Source organism: Camellia sinensis, chromosome 8 (genome assembly GCF_055761805.1).
Source record: "Camellia sinensis isolate YWXY chromosome 8, ASM5576180v1, whole genome shotgun sequence".
Taxonomy (NCBI): Eukaryota; Viridiplantae; Streptophyta; class Magnoliopsida; order Ericales; family Theaceae; genus Camellia; species Camellia sinensis.
The window spans coordinates 114,049,768-114,068,918 of record NC_138968.1 but is presented as its reverse complement, the minus strand read 5'-3'; positions in this window follow the sequence as shown (position 1 = coordinate 114,068,918).

Sequence of the window (19,151 nt, the reverse complement as noted above, 5' to 3'; positions counted from 1 at the left end):
GCTCAAACCCAGTAGCTTTGTTGTTTCCTTAACAAATATTAAATTTACCAATGGGGTAGCTTTTGCTATCTTTTTTTCCATTTGGATTTTCTATGCTCCTAATGCTTTAGGGCATCCCGACAATTATATATACCTGCTAATCCAATGCCCACCCTGCCTCATATTGTGCTGGAATGGTATTTCCTACCAATCCATGCCATTCTTCGTGGTATAGCTGACAAATTGGGAGGTGTAGCTGCAATAGCACCTGTTTCTCTATGTCTATTGGCTTTACCCTTTTTTTAAAAGTATGTATGTACGTAGTTCAAGTTTTTGCCTAGTTCACCAAGGATTTTTTTGGTTGCTTGTGGAGGATCGCTTACTACTAGGTTGGATCGGATGTCAACCTGTGGAGGCACGATTTGTTATGCTCACAATGCTAGCTTTGCTCTTGTGAGAATCAACTCTCTCTTCAAGAATCTTTTGAGCAATGCTCTCATGGTCAATCAGAACAAAGTTCTTGCTTCACATCCTTTCTGATTTTGATGGATACCCTTGTCGATACAGAAAAGGATGTTGATCAACCTCTTGAAGTAGTAGTCCTAAAAACATGATCAAATGACAAGCAGACTTTGGTATCTCTCTTGAAGCAGTTTGCGTTAACAGGCAATGACATTGCTGGTGGGTGCATAGTTGACTCTGGTATAATATATTCTTGTATTCTCAAACCTGCATATGATATTTTAGAAAGATAACTGCAAAAGTACTTCTCACAGTTGTACCTGAAGAGGCCCAATTTAAATCCATTGAAATTTGATCTGTGCTATGAGCAAGGCAAGGCAGAAGGGTTTGTGAACCTTTCTATGATCACCTGTCACCTCAAAGCAAGTTGGCATGCTGTGGTAGCTATAGATCTCAATCGAATAATGGTCATGACCATATGTGCTTGGCCATGCCATAGATGACCGTAAAAGCATACCTGAAACTCACCAACAGATGAATCAATGGTTCATATATAATTGTATAATGAAAAGGCTACTTTTCTACCCAAAGGACTGCTCTAAAAATGCTTAATTTTGGTGTGTATGTTCTCATTTATATTGTATTAAATTTTCCATGCTAGAAATACTTAATAAGAAGTAGAGATATTTATCTCCGCTATTTAAATGTTATTGCAACATATATAAAGTTGATACATATCTTGAGAAACCTTCATTGCAAGTGCTTCTAAGTTCTACTGCTAGCAAACCTCATCACAATTAAATAGATATTTCTTAACAGAAAAATTATAATGAGGTACCAACTAGCAGACACTCGCATTGCTTGCAGTATTTAGTAGCTAACCAGAAAACGTTGATACCCTAGCGAACTATGTTTTGGAACGTACATTCGGAAACATGGTACATTTTCATTCTAAAACGGCAAATTTAGAGATCCAAAGCGATTCCAACAGTTTTTCTCAATGTATTTCCTTAAGGTTCCCTTAGGTGTAAAAAAAAATCAAATATAATAAACTAAAATTTAAGGTGAGTGAAATTTTGATATGACAAAACGTCAAAAATAGATTATAATGCTTATAGAAATGTGTTGCTATTATATGATTAATTTGGAAAAAAGAAAAGAAAAAGAAGTCACATTTTTATTGGAAGTCTAGTTAAAAAAGTTTTTCTAGACTAGAAGTACCTTAAATTCTTGTAGTGTAAATTGTAAAAGTACCCTATCGTATAACAATTTACAGGTAACATAATTTCATAGAGATTTCTCATTTTGGTCTTTCAATCTACTTGTTGCATTTTAGTACAGTATTATCCTTGTTTTATTCTTATAAGGGTTTAATTTCCTTGAGGGGCTGCAATGAATGAAGCTAGGTGTGGGCGAAAAGAGAAGTTTGGGTCTGTATATGGATCCCCAGCCAAGAGGGATGAAGTCTGTGTAGGAAGAAACATGAGTGAAGAAACAGATGAGGCAAGGTTTTGCTGCTGTTAATAGTTGAAATGATGTGGTTTTGAAACCACGCTGGTGTCCTTCATTAAATGGCACCATTCCATTTATTTTCCATGCTTCTCAGCCTTTGAATCCTCAGATAACGACATGGTGATCTCTGGGTTAAAGCATAGACAATTTCTTCAGAGAGGATCTGAACCCCTTGTTTATTACCTTGTGCAAGTAGAAATACCACATTCTCTCAACAATGAAAAAGGAGCTTCGTCGCAGTGCAGCAGGCAAAACTGGAAATCCAATCACCTATTTACAACAATATATTTTCTCCAATTTTTTCTATTTTCGATCTCATTTTTTAGTATTCAAATGGTCCTGATTCACTACCCTACCACAAAACCGGCACAACTCGCCCTGAAAAGCACCATCACCACCAGCAGCCATCCTCCAAACTCATTTCAAATGCCAAGTCTGCTCCATCATATTGACATGAATTGGACAAGGCCAGAGCTGCGTAGATATCCCAAGGCTGCCTGTCTTTCTAAACTCTATATGCCATCCAATTTCCCATTTTGTTTGTGTGCGTATGTGTGTGTGTATATATATATATGTGAACCATGCTTCATATAATTAGATTATAGAATATCAAACCCATCCGAATATCAAACCCCCCTACAGATTAACCTCTGTTTTATTCATCCCAATATTCACAAATAGGAGATTCTGGTGCCTCTAATTAACAAAACAAAACAAAAACAACAATAAAACTTGTCTTTTGCTCTTTACATCCTATGCCAGGATTTTAAACCTTAAAAAAGAAAAGAAAGAAAATTGATACTAATTATTTTACTTATTTACTTTGTATAATCAAAAATCAATTTTATTTTGAAAAAAATAGATTACCCATAAAAGTTTGTTGGTTTACGATTTTCAACTGACTTGTTTGATTCATTCATTGAGAATAATGCTAGGATGATTCCATTTTCTTTAGGATTGGATGCTTTTCAATTGAGATATTTAATTAGACGGTCCACTCTAGTCTACTGTTGATACAATTTGGGTCCGTTTTGATAATTCAAATTGTTTATTTTGTAATGCATTTTAAGAAAATCAAGCATACCAAAAATCAAGTCAATCGGATATCGGGAGCTATCGATTGGATCATGTTTGTCTGAAAAATAATTAACTGGTTTGATCAAACAATGGGAAAAATAATTTGAGTATAGGAAATTCTTGATCATTATATGGTGTGACCTATCATTTAATCAACAACTACATCACAGGAGAGCTATAGAAAAATTCATTCACAGTAAATTGGATTTTTTTTAATCGCGTTTTGGTCCTCTCAAAGATGAAATTCTGGATTCGTCTCGCTATTTTACTCATAAAATTTTTTGCTACATGAGTTTCTAATACTACATAAATAATATTATATAACACTCCGAAACTACTAAATAGTTACCTATAAAAGATGAACTAAAGTACTTTGATAACATTTGATGTGAGACATTAATAGCATAGCATTCCCAACTTAAAACGTAAAAAAGAGACATTCATTACATGTCTATACGTTACACCAATAGTGCGTGAATAGAGAACAGTTGCTTATATATAGTACTCCATGATTTAAAGCCCAAACCCAACAGACCTACAAGCCCTCCATTCCATCAAACCATCAACATTTCATAAGACAAAAATTTACACGGAAAAAAAAAACAATGGTGTCTCTCACACAAACGATGGTGTTCACGGTCATGGCAATGGCATTGGCAGCCACAACCAGCATACCCACCACTGCTATGGCACGCAACACAAAACGACTAGTAGAAGGGCCCCATTTTGAATGCTGGCGATATGTGAGTCGTGTTGAAGGATGTCATGAGGATCTACGGAGATCGTTGAATGAGAGACAAATTAGGATAGGTCTTCATTGTTGCAAAGCAATCAAAGGGCTTGGTAGTGCATGCTTTGGTGAGGTTTTCAGATATGGGCCATATAGTCTTTTGTATGGTAATGCAGTCAAGGATTATTGTTCTTGGATTGAAAGTCCTCCCTCTCCTCCTGTGTATTTCCCACAATCTTCTCCCCTCCCCAATTGATGACTGATGGGGTGATGTTGGAGATTTACTATTTGAGGAGAGGATTGCACTACGTTTGGAAACCTAAGAGAGAAAAAAAAAAAAAAAAAGTAAGGATTACTGAAGTAATAAGAGGAAAGAAAATGAAAGAAATGATTGTGATTTTTTTCCTTTTTATTTAGATAAGGAAGAAATAAAACAAAAGAAATGATTGTGATTTTTCTCATTCTTGTTTGGTTAGGTTTCATTAAAAGAAAAGAAAAGAAATTATTTTATGTTATATTATCAAAATAAATTTTTTATATTTTCAATCATTTATTTCTTTTATTTTTATAGGGATAAAATTGGTATTATGAAAATAGTGGTTTCTTTTCTCTCTCAATCTCTCTACTTTTAGGAAGATTGAAAATGAGACTTATAAGAGAAATGAGTTTCTCTCCATTTCTCTCTATTTCTTCACATTTCTCTCTACTTAGGTTATCCAAACAAACAAAAGAAATACATATCACTCTATTTCTTTTCTTTTCTCTCCAAATCAATCAATCTAAACATAGCGTTGGTGCATATGATATCAAGGTTTTTTTTTTGCCAAAAAAAAAAAACATTTATTTGATGAAAGAACAAAACGAAAATCGGATCAAGCTATTGGAAAAACCGCATCAAGGCTTGGCCATTGCATCTCAATTATGTTAGCACTTGAAAGCAAACAAAATCATATGTAGTCCCAAAAAGAAACACAAGATAAAGCGAGCAAGGTGCTTGCTTCTTAGATTTGATTTTTCTGACCTCTTCAATGTGAAACATTAAATCACTAATGAAGAAGCCTTCAAACCCAAATTTGATTTAATTCAGAATGCAACTTGAATTTGATCACATCAATCAACTTGTCCCAATTCACTTGCCTTTGACTGAAAATAATATTGTTCCTAGGAAGCCACAAATTCCATTAAACACTGCAAAAGCAGGCTTCCCAGATAATCCTCAAGTTTATTGTATCAAGATTGGAATATTGGAGGTTTCAATTATTTGGTTTGTGAAAAGCATCAAGGAAATGAGGCCATATTAGATCCAAATATACTAAATAATGGATATTAATGTCTCTCGCTCTCTTTGTGTACATACGCATTTTTAATGACATACTAAATGTATTGACGTAATTTTGTATTTTAATAAATAAAGTTTATTTTTTTTTATTTTTTTTTATTTTTCATGATTTTTTAGCCGTTGCAATGCATTCCAAAAGTTTTTATTGTTATTTCCTTTTCTAATACATTTTAAAGGGACACTTACCAGTAAGTCTCATATACAAAATTCAAAATCCATCTAATCCCAAAACAAAACACTTGTACCAATTAGTCTTACATATTTTTAATTGTTACCAAAAAAATTTTTTTTTAATTGTTTTTTATAACTTTAAAAACGTTGCTAGATCCCACCATTACCGAACTTCCGTCAAACGGTCACCGAAAACTCGCCAGAATATTTAACATCACTGGAAAGTCGCCGGAGTATCGCCAGAATGTTCTGAACGTTACTAGAAGTCGCTGGAATGTCCAGAATGTTCGTTGAACGTTAATAACATCATCGGAGACTCACTGGAATATTCAAAATATTGTTGGAAAAAAAAAAGAATAAATGAAGAAATTATAGTGAAAAAATATAGCAAAATATTGATAAGGAAAAAATATATATATATACATCTATATAACAGCAACAAACAACAATGGAAAAAAATATATATTATTTTTCAATTTTTGTAGGGTTTAAGGAAATAATCTCCAATATTGGTCAAACTAAAAAGTAAGCTTTGAAACTGTAAAATGTTACAGTTTCAAAGCATGATTCTATTAAGCATTTATTCTTATTAATCAAATTGGAAAACATCCTATGAAACTGCAAAAATTTTACAGTACTAAAGAATGTTACGAAATTGCAAAATTTTGCAGTTTTAAAGCATGATTCATTTCAGCACCAAAAAAACTGAAACTGTAAAATTTTACAATTTTCACTGCCTGTAATTAAAACTTAAAAACAACTTTTTCAGAACTTGAAAATTTTCTCCATTAAAATAAGAAAATAGAAGTGTGTAGCAGAGAAAAAGTAGAAAATTTGAGAAATCGAAGGAGAGAAATAGATATATAGAGAATATTGTACTTTGGCAACTATTTTTAGATCTCATGTAGATTTAGCTAGATCTCATGTAGATTTACTTAGATTTGATGTAGATATGAGTAGGTCTACTCATCTTCTTCGTCGAAAACTCGTCTCTTTCGCTGTCAGTGAAAGTAAAGTAAGGAGTTAATGGTTGGTGGTGTCGGTGAACCCCAAGCAATGATGGTCATCGATCACTGGTGACTATACATTAAAAAGAAAAAAAGAAGAAGTAAGGAATGGTCACCGGTCACTAGAAATCAAGAAGAGTAAGAGATAGAGATAGAGAAAAAGGAATGCACAGAGAAGAATGAAGAAGGAAAATACATAGTGGACTTTTGAGAGTATTTTAAAGATTTTGGGACAAAATAGACTTATCCTCTTTTACTTAGGACTTTCAAGTAATTTGCTCAATTTTAAATGTACTAAAAACGCCCATATTTAGCCTAGATGACCAAAGCCCGATCCAAAATCCTCAAGTCCACATTTTGAAACCCATGGGTTAGTTGGACTCTAAAAATTTACAATGGACAAGCCCAAGCCATTAATCGGTCAAAGCCTATGGGCTTGGGCCTAAGCTGGCCAAACTCATTACTAAGGCTTAGGGATTGTTTCTTGGCTAAGTGGGATTAGCTGAACCATTCTCCGTTCTTTATGATACCAGACCAAGAAAAATTAATAAAGAAATAATTCTATTCAATGAGCAAAATGAGAGAGATAAATTCAAATCGTCGATAGTTCGAGGGATTCACATGTAGGTTTTAATAGGCGGACTTATTGTCTAATATGTCTTATAATAATTAATGACATTTATCATCAAACATTATTAAAAGACGCCACTAATTGTTAATTTTTAGTAACAATTTAAAATTTTAAAAAATTTCTTACAAAAAACGTCACTAATTATAAGTTTTAACGACAGTTTAAAAAAAATCATCAAAAAAAAAAGTTACTAATTTTCAACTTTTAGCGATAATTTGAAAAATTCGCTACGGAAAAATGTCACTAATTGTAAGTTTTAGCGACAATTACAAAAATCATGACAAAAAAAATTACTAATTGCTAATTTTTAGCGACATTAGCAAAAAATCGTCACAAAAAATTATTTTTTGCGACGATTTTACTAGGACTAACTTTCAATCAAACTTAATGGGAATTAAGTTCACCTCCGGTCGTTGTCTCTAGCTGCCAGCGACAACCACCCGACCTCTGGCTGCCCCTTTAGTCGTTGCTTTTGACTGGCGGTGACCACTACCAACCTCTGTCAACTACCTCCAACAATTTTTTTTTAGTCATTTTCGATCTCCATCATGTCACTACAACCACCACCTCTTCAAATCTAGTGGTGATAAGAGAAAAAAAAATAAGAAAAAGAATGAAGAAAATGAATAAAAGCGATAAGGAGCACTTACTAGAAAATAGTTCTCATCATTCTTCACATTCACAGATCAATACGAAGAATCAAAGACAAATTTAGTGATAAATTTATTATTGACTCATTTAGTGATAAATTTATCAATGACTGTTTGTAAAAAAAAAAAAAAAAAAAAATTAAAAAGCAAATCTAGTCATTACCATCACAAACCAACACAAGAATCAAAGATATATTCAGTGATAAATTTTGTCACGCCCCGGATTTACACGGTCCGGCTCATGTGAATAAACCACCCAACGATAAACAATAGATAACAACTGATGGGCCATTTCACACAACAAAAATAATCATTGAACTATACCAAATTCCTTAAATAGTGGTAAGTCCAGGTATCGATCTTCAGGGACAAACAGGAAATTAAACTAATTTAATTGTTAGATTCCTAAATTAATTTTGATAAAAATATTGAGGGAGTCATAAAATAATAATAATTAAATTAAACAAAGCGATTAAACTATCAATTATAAATAAAATTGGAATTATTAATTTTTGGAAAAAACCTAGGATAATGAGTCTACCACTAGTTACATAAATAAGGCTTCAATTTGAGATTCAATTATGTTATGGTTCAAACTAAATGATACTTCGCAACTACAAATTCGAAGCATTTAACAAGAAAATTAACACGTTTAACGTATAGGCACGAACCATCTTAACAAGTAGTACGAGTTGTTCACTCTAAACTAGGATAGCAACACGACTTGTCCCTTGTAGTATGGCTCGTCTCATACCTTAAACATGAAAGCACAGAAAACCATTGTATAGAAAGCATTCAACAATCACAGAAAGAAGAATACTTAAAGAGAATACTGAAAAATATATTTCAAACTTCTTAAACACCATACAATTTGTTCAAACCTTTACATAATCAAAAAGTAAAAAGAAAACCCTATTTACTTGGCTAGGGTTTCATCAAAACCATAGAAATAGTAGCCTAGCCACTCATGGAGGAGTGGGAAGAGGTGGAGGAGGAAGAAGCCACCATGGGAGACATTCTTCAAGCTTCAAGTTCTTTTCTTCTAAACCCTGGCCTCTCTCTCCCTTTTCTCCCAAAAATCTTCGAACCCCTCTTTAGTCTCACTTCTTTTTTCTTTTCTTTTTTTCTTTTTTATTCCCAGCAGAAGAGCCTTAAAATTTCAAGCATGCAACCCTAGGTGGGCCGCACGTGCAGTGAGGTGGCAGGCCAGGATTTTTCGCTCCTCGCACAGAGAATCTACTTTCACACCGTTTTTTGATTGAATTTGCGTATTGCTTGCCAAATCTGTACAAGTGCACAAAACACATCATCTCCACCAAATAAACAATATTGAAAGACTAAAAATGTAACTTAAGTGGCCTCAATGTGGTACCTTTGGGCCTACATCACATCCCCCAACTTACATTTTCCTAGTCCTCGAGCAAAACAAAAGAAATAAGAAAAGTAAAATAACTCTAAGCCACTTTCATAGGAATCACGATTGCATTTAGCATATGCAACAAGCCTTTCAACCACAAGGTTACCCCAAATGGACGAGTATAGTCTCGTGAGGGCTTCTAGAAATGATACCCACAAACATCAACATATTCATATTTGCTCAACAACAATTAACCACACTACTCCACCTAACAATCAACTTATGTTCCACTACAGTGTGATATTAAGACATGATGAGTCATTGAAGGCACAATGGACAAGCATGAAGGAATCTATTGAGCAAACCCCGCAATTCAGTATTACAAAAATTAAGTTCCATGTATTTGTGAATGCTAGTAGACACATCATCAGTACCCTTGGGGTAAAGTGCAATCTCCATACTAGTTAACTGTCCACTATAATAGCCCAGTGCAACTTATAACAACACCCAACATATATAGAAAAACTAAACTTTTGCAACCAGGATTCTCAAATTTTTTATTTATTTTTTTTTTTGAATTTTTTGAAAGACTGTGCAATGTCTTGATTCATTAAGCTTTTTAATCAACCCATGTAACAAGCATTGGGCCAATGACTCCCAAACCAGACAGTTTTAGGGCACTAGGTGTGAAAACACCTCTACGGGCTTAATAACTCGAGCTGAAAAGGCTACGGACCCGAACAAGTCTTTATTATTATTCTTATTATTATTATTATTAACTTTTTTTCTTTACTGTGCAATGTCCAGGTCCCTTAAGTTTTCTAATTAACCTATGTAACAAGTATTGGACCAATGACTCCTAAACCATACGGTTTTAGGGCACTAGGTGTAGAGACACCCCTACGAGCTTAATAACTCGAGTTAAAGAGGCTACAAACCCAAACAAGTCAAGCATTTTTTTTTTTTTTTTTTTTTAGAATCAAGGCTACTCATTGGTTCTTTTCTGCACCACTAGTAATTATCAATGATGTACACCATGGATTAGAATAGAGAGGTCACCGTTATAAAAGTGTGTTCATGTGAATCAAGGCATACTCATGACAAGTGTACTAATACCACAAATACAAAAAACTCTCCTAGTGCAAACATCACATGCAATTATCTACCCAATAAACCCTTTTCAAACAAGTCCACTATGGGTTAAGGCCATAATCGGCTAGTAATCACGAGATTACCTACGGCCTCAAACCAAATAAGACAAAAATCATCAGAGTAAAGGGGCCAAACGGAAGCAAATTTAAAACTTTGTCCATAGAGCCGTGCTTATATGCACATCATAATATTCCACATTCACATATGTTAATAACTCATAGCAGAAAGCGTAGTAGCATAAGGTTCTGTACAGATAGGATCATTCAAATCTAAGTCAGCCAAACAAAATTATACACAGACGTATACCAAAGTCCTCGCCAACATGACAAAATACACAGAAAGGCAAAAGGGCGAAGACGTGTCTCGTGCGTGAGATGCAAGGGCTGACTCTTCAAAACTTTGGTTGTTCTATACAGACTTCACTCAGGCTGGGTCTGGACCTCTCTTGGCTCACCTACAAACACATGAATGAGCGTAAGCGAAAAGCCAGTGAATAGTATCAAATAAAGAATATACATTAGAACAATATACATCAAACGGCCTTGTGCCCAATTTATATTTCTAACTAGTACATACATACATAGACATATGTAAGTTAAGTAACTGTGGTTCCAAACACATCATACGACTTCGGGCCCAATTCATTAGTATCATTCAAGTCAAACTGTTATTCGTATCAAACTGTTATGCGTATCAAACTAGCCTCTGGCCCATTCAATCTTTCATGTCAAACTGGCCTCTTGCCCATTCAATCTTTCATGTCAAACTGGCCTCTGGCCTATTCGTTCATGTCAAACTGGCCTCTGGCCCATTCATTCATGTCAAACTAGCAAACTTATAAGGCTTGTAAGGAGATAAGCAATTGGACAAATGACAACTTCAAAATATCGATATTACTCACAGTAATCAACTGATTGATTTGCCCTGGAGCTTGACCCTACACATCACATAACACATATGGGTCACAACCAATTCAATCCGTCCTTAATTCACATATTCCTCTTTAGGCTTAATTCTTATTCTTCTAACTCATTTACTATGCTCAATGTATGCCTAAGAGTATTTAGAAGTGAAAGGGAATGGAAAACGGAACACATAATGCATTTTCAAAATTCCAGAAAACAGGGTCCCCGCTCGAGCGTGGACCTCCCCGCTCGAGCGGACCCCTGAGGTCTGCAAAAGTACTGGATGCATCAAATTTACGCTCGAGCGTGAAGTCTGGCGCTCGAGCTGAAGGTCTGTCTACATAGCTCCCCGCTCAAGCGTGGACTTCCCCGCTCGAGCGGACATCCAAGTCTGCAAAAATACTAGGAGCACGGAATTCACGCTCGAGCGTCGGTTTCCTCGCTCGAGCAGACATCAAATTTTCTGGGTTTTCCAGAACATGTTCTTGAGCCGAAACTTGACATTCAAAGGTTCCAAAACACATGATTTCAGTTCAAAAACATGCAAACACATTACATTACATGGGAGTATAAAAGCATGTCACCAAATTGTTCAAAGTCATCATATAATTCCCAAATAGATCGACATTTCTTTCGTATGATCAAAATCCAAACATTCAAACTTCATACCAATTCCATAACTTCTTCAATCATGCATGCATGTCAAATTTTGACTTCATTTCTGTTACAAATGGTACAAATGCTGCTCCAAATCATGAAGCTACACAAAACTACTCATGCATGTAAGGTTTGATGCTCCATTCTTCATACTTAACATGCTACATGCTAAAACACCCAAAATTGTAACAATTATGTACATGCATGTTCATTTTAACTTCAAATTCATTTCAATTCTTGCTCTTGATCACCCAACTAGCTTGAATACACAATTTACAAACTTACACTCATAACTTTATGCTCAAATGCTCACCTAGAGGTTCAATCTTCCAGATAGAAGCAAGTTCTTGAGCCTAGCCCTTCAAAGTTTGAGCTCCTTAGCAAAATCTTCGAAATTGAACCCTCCCTCTCTTTAAATCCGGTCCTCTCTCTCTCTCTAGAGAGGAATTTCGGATGATGAGCTCAAAAAAGAACAAAGTGAGAGTGTATAATGGCCTCTAAAATCCCCCTCTCAAATACATTATTCTAATGTAAAATAATTGAGCACCAACCCATTAATTTAATCTAATTAATTTGATCCAAATCAATTTTCAATTAAATTTCACCGTAGGCTCTAAAAATTATGACAATCACAATGGCGTAATCAATTTTGGTTTCGGTGGCTAATAGGGCCTTCAATTTAAATTCCAAAGCAGATAATCAAACAGATATTCCTACGGTGAACAGATAGAAATTCAAAACCACATATTTTCACATAATGGCACACACAAAATCATATCAAAACACATAATCACATTTGTATTCAGGACCAATTAGCATAGTAAGGGGGCAGGGTTATCACAATCTTCCTCCCTTTAGGAAGTTTGGTCCTCCAAACTTATTTTTCCTTTAGCTGAAAACAATTCGGAATACTTTCTTATTCAACGGTTCCAATCCTTCTGAGAATTATCTGCTTAGTTTCAAAATCAAGCAACACTCTGTTCTCAATCAATCAAAGACTTACCTTTCTCGCCATACAAGGCTTGTATAGTGCCATACCGAAACTAGAGTGTGAGCTATTGTTGTAAGCGAAGCCTGCCAACGATGGATAGATTTTTCTAATTCCCCGAAAATCTAAAGCACACATTTGGAACATTTCTCCCAGAGTCTAAAAAGTTCCTTCTAATCATACATCAATCTGCAAATAGAAAGCAGCGCTGAACCCCAATTTAGTTCCCATCGCCTTTTGAAGGCTCGTTAGAATTCAAACATATTTTAGGATTCCTGTCTAAAACAATAGATACTGGGACCTCATGCAAACAAGCAATCTTATCGATGTAAGCAGTGGCTAGTCTACAAGCATCATACGAAAATTTTACAGGGAGGAAACGAGCAAACTTAGTAATTTCATATACAATAACCCAAATGGGACTCATACCTTGGGCGTCCGAGGTAGTCCTACAATGAAATTCGTAGTCACATATTTCCATTTCCATTCCGAAATAGAGAGAGGTTACAGTAGTTCCGCCAATATCTGTTATTCAGCTTTGACTCGTTGGCACCAAAAACATTCAGACGCAAATTCAACAATTTCCTTCTTCACAATAGGTCGCCAACATATTTGTTTCAAATGCCAACTAACCTTGCCATAGAAATTTGATCCATTTCCTTGTCACAGAAGTTCAATTCATTCCTCAATAATTCCGCAATTCAGAACCAAATCAGTACTTAGTTTAGTGACTCATCACAGTTATCCAAGGTTAACCAAAGGTCTTCAGGAATATGAAGTGGATCTAGATACTGATTCACGAATCAACAAAGGTAGCATCGAAGCAATCAATTTCTAACACAATACACGTGTCCTCAATTCATTCAACAGTTTACTGTTTACAATTCAGTCCACATTCAATCCCCTATTCTATCGAGTCTTTCCATATTATCTGATAATCGTCAAAAGCATAAGGCAATGCATACACAAATCCCCATGATGTCAAGGACAATATCAAAGGAGTCAATCACATATTAAGCACAATTTACGCATTCCCAGAGCCCCAATTACAGAATATAATGGCACTAAGCAGTTATTTACACAGAGCGTACTGAATTCACACACTTTCGGATAATCAGGGTTTTTCAAAGCTCCTTTGATGCTAATAACATCCACATAATACCAAAGAATGACATTCTAGACAAAACAAAGGAATAATCGTCTCGGAATCAAAGCACACCCGTTCACGACCGTCGTTGGCCGACTCGAGATCAATAAAACAAACCCACCCATACAAAACCGTCGGTGGCAAAAGAGGTATCTCAACAAAGGTGCTACATAGGCTTAACGTCCCCTAGCACGAAATGACGCCCCAAGAATGTCATCAAAACAAACATAATACCACTCACCATAACCTGATTTCCCAAAATCCAATAACACTGAAGCAACTACTCTCCCATACAAAACATATTCTGATCAGTCAAGGATAAATGTTCAGTACTGCTTATAGTCAAATCAATCTGCCGCCATCGGTTCCCATAGCGTCAAACAAACAAGAATGTGACAATACACAAGCATTGTTCCATAAAACTCCCAATCACTGGATTTGCTCAATCCCGTTCACTTGTAGCACGTATGTCTCTAACAACTATAGGTCGGCTCTTCATAGTGTTCATGGTTAGATCGATCTGTTGATAGCCCACAAAAGGTCTTTCAAATAAGTCAAGTACTCCAAACGGATTCAAGTTTTGGGTCTATCAGTTTTTCTGCCAAGAATAATCTGGCCATTTATTTATACACGATTCTTAATCCTCTTTACAAAATCAGATTAGATAGAGGGTCTTATCGATTAATCCAAGCAAAGGTCTTGCCAAATTAAGTCAAACAAAGGTCCCATCAAATTATATCCAATGAGGGTTCTACCAGGCCAAATCAGACAAAGGTTCTATCGGATCAAATCAGATAAAAATTTTCTCAAATAGAGTACATTTGGTTCTGTAAGGCATACTTCGTTTACTTAGGTACATGGTTGATAGTTTCACAACTGTTCTAAGTTCATCAGTCCTCAAAGTCATATCGGACTCATTCATCACATCCGTTCATATGAAAGTATTTCAAGTCATGTACAATATAGCATTGTCTACATAAGTTCAGGTGCAGTTGCATATGCATGCAGTTGTTCATATCAGGAGGTATGTATCATAATCAATATAGCAGTTCTCGAATAAGTCTTAGATGCAAGCACATGGTACACAGTAACACATTAAACAAAGTTCTTCGATTACACATAATATAGGATTTGTCACGCAGAGGTTCCAAATTAGTCACAAAACATAGGTTGACAAGTCAAGCTTAATATAGTCACATAGTCCAGTCAATTTTCTACCAATCAGAATACATGATCTCGCAATTTATAGAGTTCATTATTTGGGGTGCTCAACCCGGTCACACAATCACAGAGTCATAATTCCAATGGTTCAGCCTTTAAAGACAGTAATATAATAAATTACCCTGAGCATAAGTCCAGATGTACATGTGCATGTACAAAGTTAATCGATATCCCAATACATTCAATGAATACGGTCTCGATCTTGTGGGTCTAACCAATCTAGATACACATGCAGCAGATACGAAAAAAAAAAAAAAAAAAAAGAAGATGTCGATCCAAATCAATTAATATCCTAAGCAAAGATGTGCACATGTACTAATTCAGAATCAATCATCACATAAGCATTCGTTTATAAATAGTATAGATACTTGGGATAACGGTCGCAGTATTCTGAGTGCTTTCTGGGATGAGTGCAATTACTCTATCCTAATTAGCAATTCCGACCATTGGTACGAATCTAGCTGAGGCAAAAGATTTATTCACATTTGTCCAGTTCGGGGACAATTCCTATAACGAGCCCAGAAGTCCAATAACAAACCCCTCGGCGTTTCTTACACTGATGGTGGCAAAGGTTCTCACCGTAGTGGCAACTGACGTTGTTGTCTCAAAATCTCTGCCATTTCTTATATTATTCTTTCCAGTTTATCAAGTCGGGCTATGGAAGAGTCTGCCAACTCGTATGCCCTTACTTTATCCGTGTTCTACACAAATTCTTATTAAGCCTTGCCAAATACCGGGATGCCCAATACAAAGATAAACACAGATACACATGTGTACATTCGCACATAGACACATTGTTATTTTCTCATTTTATGTATTGACAAGACACAATTAATCACATACGTAACAGATGATTGCATACTTATCAGATATCGCATGCTGAACATTTACTAAGTAATTATATACTCAAATCACGTTCATATTTCACATAGACACCCATTGACATAATCGAATGCACATAAGCAACTTTTCATGATTCATATGTTCATATATGTGCCTTATAACAAAACAAACTTGTTGTACACATTAGTGCAACAATTCACATCTCATATTATCACATGTTCTCAATATTTGATTAAACTTGCATTATACTTTGTACAAAAGATTCACAGGTATGCATATACTAAAAAGCATATGTATTCAGACAATTTACAATGCAAGCGAATCACAAACTTATAATATATATTCGTTCATATTAAACATTTAAGCATATTCTTGATGCTTTCAGATTCATACTTATCACATGAACGCATCCTAAATCTTTTCTAGACACTTATTGCTCTTTTGGACAAGTGTGTGAGTTATTAACTCGTGCTCTGATACCACTCTGTCACGACTCGAACCCGCCCCTATGGGTTAAGGCCATAACCGGCCAGTAATCACGAGATTACCTACAGCCTCAAATCAAATAAGACAAAACTCATCAGAGTACATAGGCCAAACGGAAACAAATTTAAAACTTTGTCCATAGAGCCGTGCTTATATGCACATCATAACATTTCACATTCACATATGTTAATAACTCACAACAGAAAGTGTAATAGCATAAGGTTCTGTACAGATAGGATCATTCAAATCTAAGTCAGCCAAATAAAACTATACACAGACGTATACCGAAGTCCTCGCCAACATGACAAAATACACAGAAAGGCAAAAGGGCGAAGACGTGTCTCGTGTATGAGACGCAAGAGCTGACTCTTCAAAACTTTAGTTGTTCCATACAGACTTCACTGAGGCTAGGTCTGGACCTCTCTTGGCTCACCTACAAACACATGAATGAGCGTGAGCGAAAGCCTAGTGAATAGTATCAAATAAAGAATATACATTGGAACAATATACATCAAACGGCCTTGGGCCCAATTTATATTTCTAACTAGTACATACATACGTAGACATATGTAAGTTAAGCAACTACGGTTCCAAACACATCATACGGCCTCGGGCCCAATTCATTAGTATCATTCAAGTCAAACTATTATTCGTATCAAACTGTTATTTGTGTCAAACTGTTATTCATATTAAACTGGCCTTTGGCCCATTCAATCTTTCATGTCAAACTGGCCTCTGGCCCATTCAATCTTTCATGTCAAACTGGTCTCTGGCCCATTCGTTCATGTCAAACTGGCCTCTGGACCATTCGTTCATGTCAAACTGGCCTCTGGACCATTCGTTCATGTCAAACTAGCCTCTGGCCCATTCGTTCATGTCAAACTAGCAAACTTATAAGGCTTGTAAGGAGATAAGCAATTGGAAAAATGACAACTTCAAAACATCGATATTACTCACAGTGATCGGTTAATTGATTTGCCCTGGAGCTTGACCCTACACATCACATAACACATATGGGTCACAACCGATTCAATCCGTCCTTAATTCATATATTCCTCTTTAGGTTTAATTCTTATTCTTCTAACTCATTTACTATGCTCAATGTATGCCTAAGAGTATTTAGAAGTGAAAGGGAACGGAACACATAATGCATTTTCAAAATTTCAGAAAACAGGGTCCCTGCTCGAGCGTGGACCACTCCGCTCGAGCGGACCCCTGAGGTCTGCAAAAGTACTGGATGCATCAAATTTACGCTCGAGCGTGAAGTTTGGCGCTCGAGCTGAAGGTCTGTCTACATAGCTCCCCGCTCGAGCGTGGATTTCCCCGCTCGAGCGGACATCCAAGTCTGCAAAAATACTAGGAGCACGGAATTCACGCTTGAGCGTCGGTTTCCCCGCTCGAGCAGACATCAAATTTTCTGGGTTTTCCAGAACATGTTCTTGAGCCGAAACTTGACATTCAAAGGTTCCAAAACACATGATTTCAATTCAAAAACATGCAAACACATTACATTACATGGGAGTATAAAAGCATGACACCAAATTATTCAAAGTCATCATATAATTCCCAAATAGATCGACATTTCTTTCGTATGATCAAAATCAAAACATTCAAACTTCATACCAATTCCATAACTTCTTCAATCATGCATGCATGTCAAATTTTGACTTCATTTCTGTTACAAATGGTACAAATGCTGCTCCAAATCATGAAGCTACACAAAACTACTCATGCATGTAAGGTTTGATGCTCCATTCTTCATACTTAACATGCTACATGCTAAAACACCCAAAATTGTAACAATTATGCACATGCATGTTCATTTTAACTTCAAATTCATTTCAATTCTTGCTCTTGATCACCCAACTAGCTTGAATACACAATTTACAAACTTACACTCATAAGTTTATGCTCAAATGCTCACCTAGAGGTTCAATCTTCCAGATAGAAGCAAGTTCTTGAGCCTAGCCCTTCAAAGTTTGAGCTCCTTAGCAAAATCTTTGAAATTGAACCCTCCCTCTCTTTAAATCAGGTCCTCTCTCTCTCTCTCTAGAGAGGAATTTCGGATGATGAGCTCAAAAAGGAACAAAGTGAGGGTGTATAATGGCCTCTAAAAGCCCCCTCTCAAATACATTATTCTAATGTAAAATAATTGGGCACCAACCCATTAATTTAATCTAATTAATTTGATCCAAATCAATTTTCAATTAAATTTCACCGTAGGCTCTAAAAATTATGACAATCACAATGGCTTAATCAGTTTTGGTTTCGGTGGCCGATAGGGCCTTCAATTTAAATTCCAAAGCAGATAATCAAACAGATATTCTTACAGTGAACAGATAGAAATTCAAAACCACATATTTTCACATAATGGCACACACAAAATCATATCAAAACACATAATCACATTTGTATTAAGGACCAATTAGCATAATAAGGGGCAGGGTTATCACAACTATGTTCCCCATTTAACATATGCTCATATCACTACCATACTGACACAAAATGAACATCAAGTGAAGTGGTGCAATCAAGTGCAGCAAGTACAGACATGAATTGTTTTTATTAAAACCCTCACCCCCCAACTGGAATACAACATTGTCCTCAATGTAAGAAGGTGAAAAGTAGATAGTAAAATGAGAGAGAGAGGATCTTACCAGACGATGTAAGCGCACATCCAACGAGGCAAGGACACACCAAACACACACACACATTTTTTTTTTTGGGACTGTAGCGCTTTTTCTATTTTCTTCTAAGTGAATTTTTTTTTTCTTTCTCAAGTAATAGAAGCAATAAAGTGTGGCTTTGACAAATTTGACAAGGTTGTGGTTCATTGG